This window comes from Bos indicus, chromosome 15 (assembly GCF_029378745.1).
Source record: "Bos indicus isolate NIAB-ARS_2022 breed Sahiwal x Tharparkar chromosome 15, NIAB-ARS_B.indTharparkar_mat_pri_1.0, whole genome shotgun sequence".
In the NCBI taxonomy this organism is placed as follows: Eukaryota; Metazoa; Chordata; class Mammalia; order Artiodactyla; family Bovidae; genus Bos; species Bos indicus.
The window spans coordinates 45622666-45639097 of record NC_091774.1 but is presented as its reverse complement, the minus strand read 5'-3'; the positions used below and the strand labels follow the sequence as shown (position 1 = coordinate 45639097).

The window sequence follows — 16432 nt, the reverse complement described above, 5'->3', positions numbered from 1 at the left end:
TAAGAACTAGAGGTATGAATACCTTGGGAAATACCAAATGCAAAAGTAGAAGTCAGGAGATACCTAGAGTAACAGGCAAGTTTGGCCTTGGAGTACAAAATGAAGCAGGGCAAAGGCTAACAGAGTTTTGCCATGAGAACGCACGGTCATAGCAAACACCCTCTTCTAACAACATAAGAGACAACTACACATGGACATCACCAGGTGGAAATACTGCCCCTGTTATATAGGCATTGAATTAGTATCTGAGGAATGAATGAAAAAATGAATGAATGAGACATAATGAAGGGTCCGTCTAGTCAAAGCTATGGTTTTTCCAGTAGTCATGTGTGGATGTGAGAGTTGAACCATAAGGAAGATTGAGTGGTGAACAACTGATGCTTTTGAATTGTGGTGCTGGAGAAGAGTCTTGAGAGTCCCTTGGACTGCAAGGAGATCAAACCAGTCAATCCTAAAGGAAATCAACCCTGAATATTCATTGGAAGGACTGATGCTGAATCTGAAGCTTCAGTACTTTGGCCACCTGACACAAAGAGCCAACTCATTAGAAAAGACCCTGATGCTGGGAAAGATTGAAGGCAGGAGGAGAAGATGATGAGATGGTTGGATCACATCACCAACTTGATGGACATGAGTTTGAGTAAGCTCCAGGAGATGGTGAAGGACAGGGATGCCTGGCATGCTGCAGTCCATGGGGTTGCAGAGAGTTGGACATGACTGAGTGACTGAACAGCAACAGAGGTATGAAAGATATTAACACTGCATTGGAAAATACCACTGCTGCCCAAGTAGACAGTCAACTGCATCTTGACTCTGCTCTCTTAGAAATGACCTTGCCTCAGCAGTCACTGCCCTGGAGTGTTCCTGAAGCACACGTGAATAGTAATTAAATAAGTGAGTGGTTAACAATGGGGTTGGGCCTGCAGCAGTCTCAGCTCCAGGAATGACGTTAGAGGTGACTGCTAATACTGTGGGCTGATAGCCAGTTCTTCCCCCACAGTTGAAATGAACTAGCATGATTTATGCCAGCCTCTGAAAGAACCACACTCCCTCATGATTGATTATCTGTGGAGAGAAGAGTACTTCCTCGGTTGGGTCCAAGGCAAAGGTGGGGCATCCTGTGTTGAGTGAAAAAAAAAAAACAAAAACACAACTTAAAAGTTGAGAGTTATGTTTTACCCCGCAGACAAAACTGAGGACTTAAGCCCAGGATGTAGCCTCTCTGATAGCTGTAAGGAACAGCTCTAAAGAGTCAAGGGAGGATCCAAGATATACAAGGATAAGCAAAGTCAGAACATCAAAAGATTACTATGAATCAAAGAAAACCAGACATTTCAAGTTAAGGAATTTAGCTCTTTTCTGTATATTGGAAGGTTCAAGCATCTGAGCTCACTGAAATCATTCCTTTGGTATGTACCTCAGCTATCTAGGGCCAGTGTCCTCTGCTTTCTCATCCTGAGTCTCCTCTGGGTGCATCGTTGGGGTGGCTGCAGTGTCTGATCATTTGATGGTGGACATCCTCTATTTGGGAGGCTATGATGGCTTGTGATTCGAAGTCCTATGATGGCTTGATGGCTACAACATTATTTGTTTATTTTTAAGGCAGACAACATTTTTTTCATTGATAACTGCAAAGGCCAGAATATCTGGAATTCCAGTGCTCCTGGAAATGAGCCTTTCAGGAGATGCGCCAATTGAATGCTGTGTTCCAAATATCAGCAGAACAAACTTTTGAAAGGCAGAGCTGAGTTTATAGCTTACCTGGTAATGGAAGGGGAAGGGCAGGGACCAGTTGATTGATATTTTGAAGTTTAGTTTAAGGTGGGTCTTTCAGTGCGGCAAGTGGGGAGGGAATTGAAGGGATGAAGAAGGTTGGTTAGAGTTGGGTCAAGATTGTGATATAATAGTGAATACAGCAAGGTGAAGATTTTGAGGCCAGGATTCAAAGAGCTTGGGGATATAAACTGTCTGTTGATGCTTTCTAAGGAAGAGTTGATGGTTTGGGGGTAAAGTCCCTTTGATGAGCAATGATGTTATGTGCAACTTTCATCTCTCTGGGCCAGAGTCTCTTGGAATAGTAAAATTGTGTTAATGAAGCCAGTAAAAGAGTAAAGTCAAGCTAATGTGGAGTGCATTCTATAGACAGCTAGCTATGTTGGCTAGATGGCTTTAGTTCTCATATCCCAAGAACAAAAAGCTGAAGAAGAGATGACGAGGGGCCTCCCTAGTTCTGCAGGTACCCACATAGACAGCAGGATGTCTTTCTGATGGCCTTGATTTCTGCTTGGGGATTCTAGGGAGCCTGACTCCATCCTTGGCTCCATTAATGGAACTAAGACCTAGTCCCAGGCTAAACCAGCCAAACCAACCATGGGTATAGGCTTAACTTATATGCAGAGTACATCATGAGAAACGCTAGACTGGAAGAAGCACAAGCTGGAATTAAGATTGCCAGGAGAAATATCAGTAACCTCAGATATGCAGATGACACCACCCTTATGGCAGAAAGTGAAGAGGAACTAAAAAGCCTCTTGATGAAAGTGAAAGAGGAGAGTGAAAAAGTTGGCTTAAAGCTCAACATTCAGAAAATGAAGATCATGGCATCCGGTCCCACCACTTCATGGGAAATAGATGGGGAAATAGTGGAAACAGTGTCAGACTTTACTTTTCTGGGCTCCAAAATCACTGCAGATGGTGACTGCAGCCATGAAATTAAAAGACGCTTACTCCTGTGAAGGAAAGTTATGACCAACCTAGACAGCATATTCAAAAGCAGAGACATTACTTTGCCAACAAAGGTCCGTCTAGTCAAGGCTATGGTTTTTCCTGTGGTCATGTATGGATGTGAGAGTTGGACTGTGAAGAAAGCTGAGCACCAAAGAATTGATGCTTTTGAACTGTGGTGTTGGAGAAGACTCTTGAGGGTCCCTTGGACTGCAAGGAGATGCAACCAGTCCTTTCTGAAGGAGATCAGCCCTAGGATTTCTTTGGAAGGAATGATGCTAAAGTTGACAGTCCAGTACTTTGGCCACTTCATGCAAAGAGTTGACTAATTGGAAAAGACTCTGATGCTGGGAGGGATTGAGGGCAGGAGGAGAAGGGGACGACAGAGGATGAGATGGCTGGATGGCATCACTGACTCGATGGATGTGAGTCTGGGTGAACTCCGGGAGTTAGTGATGGACAGGGAGGCCTGGCGTGCTGCGATTCATGGGGTCGCAAAGAGTTGGACACGACTGAGCAACTGAACTGAAGCTTATTCAGTCAGTGAGTATTACACAGCATTTGTTGTGAACGCTTGAACAAAGATACGCTGTCTTTCTTGTTGGATGTACACAAAGAAGCAAACTTTGGAGCAAAATTCCTAGGCAAACTTAGGAGCAGCTGTAGCCCTTTTGGACCTTTGGAGGAGCCAGGGTTCGAGTGAGGCCAGCCCATGTGTGGCAGACTAGAGAGAGAAAAAAACCCAGACCCCATATGGTTGAGTTGCTGAATCAAGTTTCCTCTGAACATGATGCTACCTCTGGCCTTTCTGAATATATAAGCATGTAAGTTTCCTTTGTTTTGTAAGCACTGCAAGATAGGATTTCTGTTACTTGAGATGGAAAATATCTGAGATACAAGTGAACACCCACCCGGCTGGTGTTCCCTTGCAGTGAAGAGCACTATTCCCAAAGCTGTCATGGTATCAGCTCATCCGTCTTGCTCACTGTGAAATGTCCAGTGCCTACCAGAATAAGTGGCACGTGATGACTCATTCAACAGAGTTTTCCTAATGAAACAGATTGTCAGTGTTTGATTGATGTTGTGTGTTGGAACAGTTGTGGCCAAAAGAAAGACTCTCTGCTCTTAGTGACATACAAATGCTGTATGAGGTGAGGGGGAAAGCTGCTTTCCTGTTGTACTTAGGTCTTATTTTTCCAAAGGGAAAATCAAATCGTGGGTGGATTTGAAGTACCTGTGGGCAGCTCTCTGTCTCATGATGTCTCCCTTGGGTTGAAGAAGGCCCAGTTCCTCAGGACTGAAGATCAGTCACACGACTGTCTCCTACTGATTTCAGGTGGCCTCGACCTGCAGTGACTTGAAGCAGGATTTTGGTTACTTGGTCAGAGGTTGAAGTTAGGCCATGTCAGTGAGAGTACCTAATCCTAGCCACTTCACCAGTGGTCGGCAACAAGGCCCTGGCCCACACAACTTTGCAGAAAATTAACTTCCACAAAGAAACTGAAAGTAGTGGAACAAGTAAAGTCTTTCTTAGGAGGAAAAAGAGTACGTATGGATAGACATAAAGGCAGGCTCAGAGAGGGAGTCGTGCCCTCATGGAGGTTCAGATGACTAATATGGGGCATTTTTTTCTGGGTTTCCTTCGGCCAATCATTTTGCTTTGCCTGGTTCTGAGTCTGTGTTTGGTTTGTCACAGGGTCCTCCCAAGTGTGCGTGTACATTTCTTAGCCAAGATGGAATCTAGTGAAGAGGCCTGTGGGTAGGCTGACATCACTCCCTTTTTTGCCTGCAAAGAGCCTTTCTGCTCAAGTATAGTCGGCAAGATCTCCTTGACCTCAAGAGTGAGAAATATGTGATCTCTTATCTAGGCAGGGCTCAGCTCCTCCTCCTCTTTATCTTGGAATATCTCCAGGCGCTCAACCTGGGACCCATAGATCTCCTGCCTCACTACCATGTACTGCAGTTCATTTGTTTAGAATGAAAATGAAAATCTATAGTCTTTTAATGATAATATTCTAGCAGCTCTATCATTATCTTTAATTCTATGCCTATTTATTTTATTTTTATTTACAAGTTAAAGCATAAAAGTTCGTAATCCATGGTAGTTTTGTCACTGAATCCTGTCCAGCCCTTTGCAGCCCTATTGACTGTAGCCCACTAGGCTCCTCTGTCCATGGGATTTCCCAGGCAAGATTACTGGAGTGGGTTGCCATTTCCTTCACATCTTCCCCTACGCCCATTTTAAATAAAGATCAGAATGAAATGTGATGCCATTGATCATTGAAATGCTGAAAAATAAGGGAAGGGGATTTTCTTTTAAAAAGCAAGGGAACTTTGCAAATCATTGAACAATCCACTGACTGTCATGAGTTGTGCTCATATTGTCAAAAAGAGAAGCAGTCGTGAATGAGGAGCAGGAAAACATAGGTGTGTTTTTTCCCCCTCTGTAGCTGAGGATCTGAGTGGAGCTACTTAAATAGTGTGCATACTGACAGTAAGTGTCCAGGTTGAAAAAGTTTCCTAGAGAAAGGTCATAAAATCAATCAAGACAGCAAATGCCATCCGAAGGGATTAAGATTGATGAAAATTAAACAATGTAAACATCCCAGGTCTTCCTTCCTGTGCAGAGTGCTTAATGAAGTCTCGAAGGGGACGGGAGGTGCGGATCTAAACAGAATGCTCTTTGCTGGGCTCCTCTGCGTCTCCCTCCTTGCTGACTGAGTCGGGCGTCTGGGGAGCAGCACTGAACTGGAACAGGCGGCACCTCCTCGTGCAAGGGGCATGGGCAGGGAGGGGTTGGCCTGACTGCAGAGGGGTCTACAGCGTTCATCATCAAGATATGAGGCTGAGCGTCTGGTGCGCCCATCCTATTTCTGGAAGCTTCCATCCAAGGATAATGAATGAGGCCCCCCCAGTGGCAATGACTATGGCCATAGATCCAGCCTCTAACTAAAAAACCAAGAGCCAAGCAGAGATCAGAGTGGGCTTCTGAGTTATAGAGCATGATGGCAGGGCTCTTCCTGGCAAGCTTTCAGGACTGGGGTAAGATCTAAACAGGAGTTCAGTCTAGTGGTAAAAGTGAGGGTGTGGGAGTTGCCCTCAATTCAGCACAGAAAGTCCAGGAATGAGTTGACAACCCAGGTCCCTTGGCAGGAGAAGATTATAATCACAGGACCTGAAGCCTGGCAGGGGAGCAACAGTTCTGCCTCTCTAGCCTGCAGGGTCAAGTCAACATTGTCTTCATAGATGAGTAGCTGGGGTGAAACAGTCTGATCTCTCACTTGCATTAAAAAGTGTATGTTCCTTAAAGATGCGAAATGTCCATTCTCACTATGAGCACTAATGGCTTTTATCCTACTGCTTAAAAATAATCTGACCCTTCCATTGCTCTTCAAATATGGAACCAGAGTACCAAGTAAGCGTGGGCTCACCTAGAATTAAGTCCTATATCAGAAGTGAGGATGCAGCGGTCCTTGATGAAAAAGGACTAGTAACTCAGAGGGGAACTCTACACTCTCAGGATAGTAAGAGGAAGTCAGGGATACCACCTCAGCCACACTGATGTGTCTGGTCCTCATACCACGCACCCGTCCTCTCTACCTCTTGTCCTGCTTCTCTCGCACATCAGCAGGCACCAAAGAGTTAATAACAGAGAGGCCTTGAGAAATCTGCACTTTGTTAGAAGGAATAGCTCTTAGCTCCAGCTGCTGCCGCTGCCAGAGGAGATGCTTGAAAGCAAGAAAGGGAATAATAGGAAAGAAAAAGACTTTTGAATCACATGGGAGTCCTCAAGGACTACTCAGCCCAGAAGATGTATCTCTTATCATTTCAAGACAAAAATTTTCTGAAGCCCCCCAGCCCTGATGTAGCTTCCTTCACTGTCTTTATAGGTTGTGTTTGAGTTCATTGGAGCCCAGAGGACCCCTCTGCTGGGTTTAGACTTCCTCCTTAGCAGGAACTAGGGACAGAATTAATAATAGCAGTGTCACTGAACTCTGCATTGTCATTGAGGTGGGTGGCTCTGAACTTTAGGAGGGTCCTTGAGCAATTGCACACAGGGACACCTGCAGCTCTTTGATTAGTGGATCAGATGTTGAGTCTAGAAGGGGACTCCATGAGTCAGGAAATGATGGGGAACCAGGGCTATAAGAGAAGGAAAACAGATCTGGACCAGACTCAGAGCTTCGCCCATTCACATCCAGAGAAGAGCTTTAAATTTAAGCATGGGCCCTCCCACCATCACCACTCCTCCGTGTTCAGAGACCATCAGGTGGCCTGTGTTTCTGAAAGGCTGTTTTGCTGAATGAGATGTGCTTGCTGAGTGGGGTGGAGTTGGGAGGTTTTATAAGGGGTCCTCCGTGTGGTTGGAGAAGCTGGAGAAAAGTAGGTTTGGGGCGAGGAGAGGTAGTGGAGGGCAGCCAAGCACAGGGGAAGGAGTTGGATGTTGGGGGAGAAGAGGAGGGAGGGCAGCAGGGAAACAGAAGACATTTAAATAAGATTTAGACTGCTTTGCTGGCAGGAAACAAGTTCACCTTCACAGCTCCAGGGAATCTTCAGTAGGATTGACATGGATTTGCATTTGGATTGTAATACGAGAACTTGCTGAATCTGACTCTAAGACTGGAGGGTCCATAGGAGGGTTCAAGATTATTTGTAATCTGCTGTTCACATGCATCTATAGATACATAAATTTAAGGTAGTTCTTAGCAAATTGAAGCATATGCCTAAAGGTTTCAATTACTAGCTCGCCACAGTGCTGTGCAGTTTTGGGAGTTTGGCACTTTTTCCCCTGAATTCTTTGCTGAAGTCAAATCTAATTTGGAAATTGAATATATAAAACAGATAAATGCAAGAGCTACTATGTTCAAAGCAGACAGAAATTGAGGAGCACAAATTCATTTAATCAAAGAGGGAGGTGTGACCCAGTTAAATGGCCTAGCGGACCAGTCCAGTTGGCTGCATTAGTGTCTAAAGGGAGGGGGCTGACAGCTGACCCTGGGCCAACAGCTGACTCTTAGAGCTGCTGTTGGTGGTGGTGGTCAGTGCCTTAGTTGTGTCTGAGTCTGAGACCCCATGAACGGCAAGCATGCCAGACTTCCCTGTCCTTCACCGTCTCCCAGAGCTTGCTCAAACTCATGTCCATGGAGTCAGTGATGCCATCCAACCATCTCATCCTCTGTCATCCCCTTCTCCTCCTGCCTTCAATCCTTCCCAGCATCAGGGTCTTTTCCAGTGAGTTGGCTCTTTGCATCAGGTGGCCAAGATTTTGGAGCTTCAGCTTCAGCATTAGTCCTTCCAATGAATTTTCAGGGTTGATTTCCTTCAGGATTGACTGGTTTGATCTCCTTCCTTGATTCTCCAGGATTCCCTTGGAATAGAGCGGTGTGCCCCCTAGTGCTTTTGGATATGATTTACAGTAAGAAGGAAATTTTGCATCACAACACACAGATTAAAAAAAAAAAAGTTTCGTGAAATAGTATATATGCATGTGATGCATTTAGGGAAAAAATTATTCCATTAAGATAAAAGAATACTGGTCACAACCATTAAATTGATTTCACAAACCCAATGATGGGTCATGATCTACACTCTGGAAAACTGAAATAAAGGATATATACTTTTAGAGAGGCCAGTGGAACTTTGATGCCGTGTGGGAGTATTAAGAGGGAAGTGTGGAATCATAACCCCAGCTGCATGCATGTTTAGGGCCATCCAGAATGCATTTTCTCCAAACAACTGGAATTGTAGACTTTTCATCACATCTGTTTGTCAGGAAACAACACTGTCCCTTGGTTTGAGCTTTTCTGTATCAGTTGCTGCATGCCTGAGTTTGTGTTGCCACAGTTGCATAAGTGCACAAATAGATTATTTTTATCACAAATATAACCTTCTGGTTTGGAGCTGTGCTTCCCCTACAATGATTAAACAGCACAGAGACATCCAACTGTGTGTTTATAATTGAAGAAGAAGGTTGAGTAAAGCCACAGAAGGAAGGAATGGCGACTCTTATTCGACATGTGTGTTCCTTGCTATGAGAGAGTTCCCTGAGGTAGCTAGCTCCAAGTTGACTCCCTGACTCCTCCCGGGTGCCAGCTGCTGTCAGAAGTCTGAGAATGCAGGGCCCACCTCCATGGAGTTGATGGAGTCTGACAGCAAGTTGTGTAATCAGTGTTCTCAAATTTTTATGGGAGCACAGATAAGAGAGTTCCCAGCCACCTGTTGGAGAAGGGTCATGACCAGAGAGACATGGTGACCCACTAGGGCAGGGTCTAGAAGATATATAGGAATCTTCCCTTTGAGCAAAGAGGAAAAGAAAAGGAATCTCAAGGAGGAAGGTAGGAGGCACATTCAAAGGCCTGAAGATATGAAAGAGAAGGGCTGGTGCCTGGGACACCACGGAGTTCAGGATGACTGACACCCAGGGAACAGAAATGAGGCCAGAAAGGGAAGGATGTGATAAGGAATTTGAACTTTCTACTGAGGCAGTAAAGGAGCTTTGGGGTGATTTTAAGAAGAGCTGAGCATGCTCAAATGTGTGTTTTAAAAGGATCACACCGCCTATCTGGAAAAGCACGATCAGGAATGGTTAAGAAGAGTTGTGTCGGGCCTGGAGAGGGCACAACCAGAGGGGATGGGTGGGAATGGAAGCCTTTGCAAAGGGTTATGAGAGGTCAGGAGAGGCAGGAGCTCAGGACAATGACCAGACCTCTCAGTTGGCCAGATGGATGGTCCTAGCATCCACTGATCTGCAGAACTGCAGAGAAAGGACAGGGTAAGTTTGGGGCAAGGGTCAGGGAAGCGGGAGCTGACAGGAAAGAGGGGAGATTAAAGAGGTTCAGTATGTGTTAAGAGCAATAGAATTTGACAAATTATTACCTCCCAAGATGTTCTTCCGAAAGATATATTGCAATTCTAACCACCCACCTCTCTCACACGTCCGTGCATACACGCATACACACGTGTGTGTGTGCACCTGCCTCCTACCCTTCTCTGAGCTGACAGACAGCCAGTCCAATTCTGTTCTGGGCCACAGCTACACAAAGTAGGCAGATTGGTTCACCTAGTCTTTAAATGAAAACACCAGTGCCTATAATCCGCTGACAAAAGGTTAATTAGCCTGAATTTTAAGCCCCACATCCCTCAGGGAAGAGCATGTCAGAAAGCACCGAGCTTTCAGAACAAAGCTTTCCCTCAATTAAGGGAGGGTGCAGATTTTGTCACGTGGCTCTTGTCTCTGACTCTGCTGTGACCCCACTGTGAGGAGAGGGGACCCGGATTCTGACAAGCAGGCACTTCCTATTAACAGCCCTCTCCCTGCTGAGGCCAAGAGTGAGAATTGAAAAAAGAAAATTCTGGAACAGCAGTCATGAAGGGCACTCACACAGATGGATGTCCTATGAATGAGGAGTCGGGGAGCAAGGACTGAAGAGAGGCACAGGAGACAGGGTCCCACTAAGAGAGGTCACAAGGCGGCCAGGACAAAATCTGTTCATACCAACTACAGATTAAATTCTGCGATACTTTGAAACCATTCCTCAACACTGTGCCCCATTCCTCTGTTCCCCTTCAGATTCCTTAATTGTTTAGAGGAAGAGAGCACATTCCGGTGGTCCACTGTGCCCAGGAGGGCTGGGCAGGCTCCCCCAAGGGTATGTGTCCGCAGTCTCCCATCCCCAGAGCAGGGCAGCATCAGCAGAGCCATGGTGTCTGGGGGCGTCCAGGCAGAAGACAGACACAGCCTGAGGAATTAATGAATGCGGACAGCTCTTGGCTGAAAGGGGAAGGCAAGTCAGGCCAGTCGCTAGAAAAGGGTGAAGAATTTTGAGGGCAGGATTTTGTTTCTCAGAAGCAAGAAATGTGAGCATTTTTATAAGCTGAGGTAGAGGCCAATAGGGAAGGAAAAATGGAAGAGACAGGAAAGAGGGCATGACCAACATGTGGGCTTTACCTGGGGAACACGTGGCCCTGGTCTCTGCCCAGCTCCTCTCACTGAGCACCAGGGTGTTCCTTCCCTGTGTTGGGCGCAATATGGCTCTGTCTCACCTCTGTGGTCTAGGGAAGCAGATTGACTCCGCAGGTAGGGTTAGGAGTAGCCTGGGGCTGCTCTGGATAGGAGGTGTGGACCCAGCATCTATGCTGTGCTCCTTCCCACCGCCGCCAGATGGAGGCCCAGATGACCTCCTGCCTCCTCTTCCTGCGTGTCCAGGTCCCCAGGTTTCCTCCATGTACTGACCACACACTCTGGTGTCCTGGAAGCAGCTCAGCACTTTTCCAACCCAGCTCAACCTTGAAAGGGCCTCTCTCTCCACCCGGATCCTGCTGGGCTTTTGGCAGCATGCAGAGGCTGCTCTTATTCTGTTACCAACTTTGATCAGGTTGTCTGGAACAAGCCCACCTCTTCCCACTGCTCTGCAGTTTGCCAGCACACCCCTCAGATCAGAGACCCACTCCCTGTCATCTGGCACGCCTCCCTTATCTCAGCTCTGACACCTGAATGGGCGTGCCACACCTCTGCTTCCACCTCACCGCTGATTTCAGCGTCAGCTCTTGATGTGATGGCTTCTTCCTGTTAAGTGCTCTCCTCCCCTCTCTAATTCACAGTCCCCACCTCCATTCACCTCCAGCCAGTCCAGCTGTGGGCAGTCTTTGAGCATTTATCCTAAAATCCTAAAGGGTCCAGCATTGATGTGAAAGGCAAGCCCTCACCACTCAGAATGCAAACACTCGCTATGCCCTTGTGGCTTCCATCAAACAAACCCCAAGACGTTCAGAAGGATGAAGCTGCTGAAAAACAGTTTAATAGAAAGGACAAAGGTCTGGGGGAGAATGGAAGAAATTATACAGACCATTGGAAAACCGCACATGCACACAATACAGAAGAAGGCACGCTGTGATTGTGGTTTCATGAGCACTGGAGACCTTCACCTGTAACCTGAATCTAAACCACGTGAGAAGGTCTCTCTGTTCTAGGAAAAGGGAAGTGAGGGGAGTCTGTATTGGAGCCGAGGGCTAATAGAAAGAGAGCCTCGGGAGTGCTGGGTTCTACCTGCCAAGGCTGCTGTGGACGTGTTAGACCCCACTCACAGCACTGCCCCATCTCAGCCCCCTCACATGCACACGCAGCTCCACTCCCTTAATGTGTCGAAGAGATGGTCCCGACCACTGGGGTTTGTACAGGGTAACTCTGGCCCCAGGTGATGGGATCCCTGGGGGCGTATGCTCTCAGCAGTCAGTCTATGGGCTGCCCAGTGACAAATGACACAGTCTGAGACCCCAAAGATTGGCTGAGTCAGTTAAATACTACTTCTGAACCTGGTAGATATCAAGAAAATGAGGCATCAGCAGAACCATGAAATAAAGGGAGGCTTTAGAGGTCTTGACAGGATATGAAAAAAAATCACATTATAAGTACACTGAAAGTGTAGTGAGTGGAAATACTTGCTCAGTAGAGGATTAAGAAGCCAGTGGTGAAGAGAGAACAGAGAAGTCTCATTAACTGCAGACCAGAAAGGACCTACTGTATAAAACAGAGAACTCTTGTCAATCCTCTGTAATAACCTATGTGCTAAAAGAACCAAAAAGAGTGTATACATGTGTATGTATAACTGATTGACTTTGCTGTACAGCAGAAACTAAGGCAACATTGTAAATCAACTATACTCCAATATAAAATTTTAAAAAATAGCAGGCCAGAGACAAGATCCAGAAGCCTGGTGCTGATGTTCCAGGGGTTGCCTTGGGCCCAGAACAAACCTCACGCCTGGTTCTTCTCAGGGCCCTCTGACCATGGTTCCTGCTCGGGAACCTCTGAGAACCCATTTCCATTGTTGCCCGTGAGTGCTTTTACAATAAGTCACCACCACCACCCAGCTAACCTTTTATCGAGCTGTCTTGAGTGAGTCTCTGCCTTGCAGCCCACAGCCTGAGCAGGACACATATGGACTGCCCAGGAGCGCATTTGACGGATGGTGGGTTTGGGCTGCTCTGTTTGTTTTCACAACGTTTGCTGCAGTTTAGCTTAAGATGAAACCTTAAAATGGTGAGAATGTCTCTGAATAAAAAAAAAAGAATGAGCCTAACAACACAAGTAGAAATGAGTTCTACCCCATTGAGAGGAGTCCAGAATCTCTGGAAGACAAACATAGATGAAGAAGAAGCCCTAAGAACGTGGGAGTGAAGAAGGCTGCTTAGAGGGAAGCTTAAAAAGACCCTGGTTGGTGACTCTCTATTGAGAGTCACTGTGCATGGGACCCAAAGTTCTGAGAGCAAGATGCCTTCCTGATGCAACTAAGGTATAACAGAGAGTCAGCTGAAACTGGGCAAATTCATTGCTTCTCTTGGTTAGAGACAACCCACTAGGAGCAAACACAGATGTGTCTTCAGACACAGTGATTTCGAGGTGGAAGATGAAGGACTTGAGAGCACAGGCACTCCATCACTTCTCTCCCTGCCCTTAGGAACTCTGGAAGACTGAGGAACAACTCAAAGGTCATCAACAGTTGCCAAAAAGATCAGGGTGATGTTTAGCTGAGGCTCAGAATCCTGGCTTAATGTACCAGAATAAATCATTCTTAGCCAAGAGTGCAAATCTTACGAAGACATGGAGGACTGGTGATTCATGAGTTATTCTTATCAAGACAATTTAACAGTGAATATCAGAAGGTTGGAGAATGGAGAAGGAAATGGCAATCCACTCCGTTACTATTGCCTGGAAAATCCAATGGACAGAGGAGCCTGGTAGGCTACAGTCCATGGAGTCGCAAAGAGTCAGACATGACTGAGCGACTTCACTTCACTTCACTTCACTAGAAGGTAAAGAACAAAACAGATAACCCATGAAACCAATTGCTACAACTGATAATAAGTGGAAGGTAGAAAAAAGAGTTTCAGGACAGGCAGTGCCCCGGAGGGAGGGCCAGAAGCCCAGCTGTAAGTGGCCTTAGGTATCCCAGTGTACCGCTCACAGCAAACAGACACTAACCCAGAGCATTGTCTGCAGACACCCGAGGAGGTCAACAGACCGCTTAGAAACAGGCAGACTAATGTGCTGTGCCTGTCTGGAAAGCTGTGCATGGAAGGCTGAAGACTCATTGAAAAGCAAGTGTGTGAGGCTTAGCAGAAATGGCCGCGCTATGGAAGTATCACAGAGGGAGGCGATGCTCTCCTGAAACAAATCCAAGCATGAGCGCAAAGATAAAATCTTACTGTGAGGAGCAGCCCACTGAGGAGGTCTTCCTGGAAGTCTTCACTGGTTGAAAACGGAAGATCTGACACATTCTTGAGTTGCTTTTCTGGCAGGATAAATCAGAATACCTTTGATGTAACAAACAGAGGAAAGTGGGGGCAAATTAAGGATATGGGATTCAGAGATACGAACTGCTGTGTATAAAATAGATAAGCAACAAGGATATATTGTATAGCACAGGGAATTAGAGCCATTGTCTTATAATAAGCTTTAATGGAATATAATCTGTAAAAATGCTGAATCATTTGCTGTATACCTGAAACTCATATTGTAAATCAGCTATACTTCAATTAAAAAAAAAAAAAAGAAATCCTGACACAAACTGGACTAAACCATGAGAAAATGTATCACCTGGCTAAGGAGTTAGAGGTGGGTAGGGATCAGGGTTGGAAGATTCAGGAGCTAATGATGGGGCAGGAACATGGGATCTTTCCAGGCTGCTGTCTTCAGGTTAGCAGAAAGGTGGATGCACTTCCAGGCATTGTGTCCAGGTGTGAAAACAACCAGGTGAAAATGCACTTTCTGAAACTAAGGAGCAAGGAATAAATTCTCAAGTCCCCAACAGACTTTCCTTTTGTATGTCATGGTCAAAAGTATGCCAAGTTTTGAATCAGTCACTGGCCGAAGGAATGGGAATACATGGGCAAAGCATGCCCAGCCCTGGAGTGTATACCTTTTCCATGATATGCCTTGGTTCGTGGGGAGAGGTAGCAACCTTGAAAAATTCAGGGTTCACTTAGGAAGAAGGAAATAGGGGGGATGGGTGCTGGATGGGTCATTAACAGTGACTTCACCAGGCATCTTCTGATAAATGTAGACAGTAAGAAAAAGTACATATTAAAATATGAAGGAGGAAAAAGAAAATATGTAGAAAAACAAGAACTGTTTGGCAAAGTAGAAGTAATGAGACCTTAGGAGAATTGCTCTGTCATCAGAGAGACGAGACCAAGGCAGTGAAGGGGTGTTTGGATATGGTCAGAGTCTCCCATCAGCTTTAGAATAAAGATTTTCAAAACTTCAGAAGAAAAAATAAAGGCTTCTGTTGTTGGGAACCTAGATGGAGAGACTTGAAATATTTGAAAAGCTCTTCAGAATGCTATTCTGACTGTGCAATCAGAAATGCCAGTAAGGGAGGTACTCACAGAAACACTCAATTACTGATACTTTACATGGACATGTACAAAAGATGAAAAGAGACAGGGAGGAAAACGCACTCTTGTCTTTTTCTTTCTGCCGGGTCCCTCTCAGCACCGCTTCTGCCTCTCTGCAGCACTTCTGCTGTCTAGAATTATGAAGTTTGCCTATTTATCCACTTCCCTAAGCGACGCACTGAACCTAGAAATCTGTTCGTCTGTCTTCTGGGAAGCTGAGCGTCTTCAAAGAACCAGGTACTTGATACAAGGCCACAGGTTTTTCATTGCTGGGACACTGTGAGCTTCATGCAGCAGATTTCTTTGGTTTAAATACCAAACAGGATGTGTCTTCTCATATTCTCCTGGGCTAAGGACTCCCAAGACCACTGATACTCAGAGCACCCCACAGGGACATATGCCCTACCGTCTGGGTTAGCTGACCACATCACATCCACCAAGCCCCAAAGACCTTCGCCTGGTTTCGAGAACATTGTTTTCCACCCGGGTCAGAATCTAGTCGTCAGACAGACAAAAACACCGTCCTCTTGTCCCTCAGCGATGTCCATCTAGCCTTCTAGCTGTGACCCCCACCATTCCCCCCATGTCTGCAAATCTGGGCTCTGTCATCTGCCCTCCTGATTTTCTAGCCAGTTCCAGAAGGCTCAAGCCAACATAGCCAGGACAGAAGATCAAGTTTGGACCAAAGCTCACCTGCTGGTCTAAGACCAGCAGACCTGGCAATCTGTGTTCCAGGGGAAATCCACTGAGAGGGCCCTTCTTCCAAGGCCCCAGGTCTTCTAAGGCCCACACCTGGGGGTGGGATGAGCCTTGAGAGCATCCTTGACAAAACGAGCTGGGTCTGGTCTTAGCCCTCCTTCCCACTGTTCTTGAGCCCAAACTAGAGTAGAAGATGGTATCAGACCCAACTTTCAGGACATTTGTCACCTTAAGGACGAGACTGGGGGTAGGTTTGAGGCTCCCAGGGACGCTCAGCACAGGGCTTGTGCTGCCAGCACTGCGGCTCTAGACCACATACTTCACCTGTGATGCTGGCCTCAGCACATCTCCACACAAACCCCAGCACTGGCCACCAGCCTCTGTAGCTCCCTGCTCAAACTGACCCATCTCTTTACTATCCTGGGATTCACTGGACTTCTGTCAGAAGTTTTCTCCAGTCGTTATGCTCTCCCCTGATATTCACATGGGCAATAGAACCTATGGGTAATAATAAAGTAATAGGACTTATGGGTAATAGGGGAAACGATGTAAACAGTGACAGACTTAATTTTCTTGGGCTCCAAAATCACTGCAGATGGTGACTACAGCCATG

At 46.1% G+C, this 16432-nt stretch overlaps 1 protein-coding gene across 2 annotated transcripts in view; it reads left to right on the top strand.

The window, feature by feature from the left end:
* SYT9 (synaptotagmin 9) overlaps nt 1-16432 on the top strand; it is a 218832-nt gene that overhangs the window by 172644 nt on the left and 29756 nt on the right. The gene's annotated exons all lie outside the window — the stretch shown is intronic.